The sequence below is a fragment of the Macadamia integrifolia genome, chromosome 9, assembly GCF_013358625.1.
Source record: "Macadamia integrifolia cultivar HAES 741 chromosome 9, SCU_Mint_v3, whole genome shotgun sequence".
Lineage (NCBI taxonomy): Eukaryota > Viridiplantae > Streptophyta > Magnoliopsida > Proteales > Proteaceae > Macadamia > Macadamia integrifolia.
In genome coordinates this window covers 28540843-28542179 of record NC_056565.1, presented here as the reverse complement: position 1 = coordinate 28542179, position 1337 = coordinate 28540843, and positions in this window count along the sequence as shown.

Sequence of the window (1337 nt, the reverse complement as noted above, 5' to 3'; positions counted from 1 at the left end):
ACTATGCCACCACCTTATAGGAAAAAGAAAAGACAGGCGAGGTGCTCCCGATAGAAGATCTACGTGATGACACCAGTTATCAGAGGGAGGAACCGACGGAAGAGCTAGTACAAGTTGATGTCGAAGAAGGGGATAACACTCGCTAATTCCAAGTTGGGGCCTTAACGCCAAGGCAACAATGAGAAAAGCTTATCTCGTTCCTCCGAGACAACTCTGATGTCTTCGCCTAGTCAGCCTCAGACATGCCTAGAATAGCCCGAGAGGTAATAAAACATCGTCTGAGTGTCGACCCGACCAAGAAGTCGGTACAACAAAAGAAGATGACCTTCCCCCCCGAGAGGCAGCAGAAGATAGATGAAGAGATAGAGAAGTTACTAAAGGCCAAGTTCATCCGCAAAATCCAATACCCCGAATGGATATCCAACGTGGTTATGGTCCCAAAGGCAAACGGAAAGTAGAGGATCTACATCGACTTCATGGATTTAAACAAGGCCTACCCAAAGGACAGCTACCCCCTGTCGAAGATAGACCTTCTCATCAATGCCACTTCAGGATATGAGGTGCTGAGCTTTATGGATGCATACTCAGGGTACAATCAGATTAAGATGTGCAAGGCCGATGTCCCGAAGACATCCTTCGTAACCGAGGGGGGCTATACTACTATGAAGTAATGCCCTTCATGCTGAAAAACGCAGGTGCCACTTACCAAAGGTTAGTGAACAAGATCTTCAAGGGGATGATCGGCAAGACCATGGAGGTGTACGTGGATGACATGCTTGTGAAAAGCCTGAAGGCAGAACACCATATCTGAGACCTAGAGAAGGCATTCCAAGTACTGAGGGAATACGACATGAAGCTGAACCCAACGAAGTGTGCATTCAGAGTAGCATCAGGAAAGTTCATTGGCTTCATCGTCTCGGAGAAGGGGATTGAAGCCAACCCAATGAAAATACAGGCCATTCAAGATATGAGGTAGCCACAGAATGTGAAGCAAGTCTAGGAGCTGACAGGTAGAGTCGCCGCCTTAGGACGGTTCATATCTCAATCAGCTGACAAGTGACTTTCTTTCTTCAAAGTCTTGAAGGGATCCAAAAAGTTCAAATGGACTGAGGAATACGAGAAGTCCTTCGAACAGCTGAAGGAATACTTAGTGACACAATAGCGGCAGTTATACCTAGTTGTATTGGCAGTGGCAGTAAGCGCAGTACTGATAAAGGAAGAAGGAAGACAATAGCGGCCATTATACTACATTAGCTGAACCCTTTTGGATGCAAAAACAAGATACAGAAAGATGGAGAAGGTGGCATATGCACTGGTGATAGCGGCAAGAAAGCTGA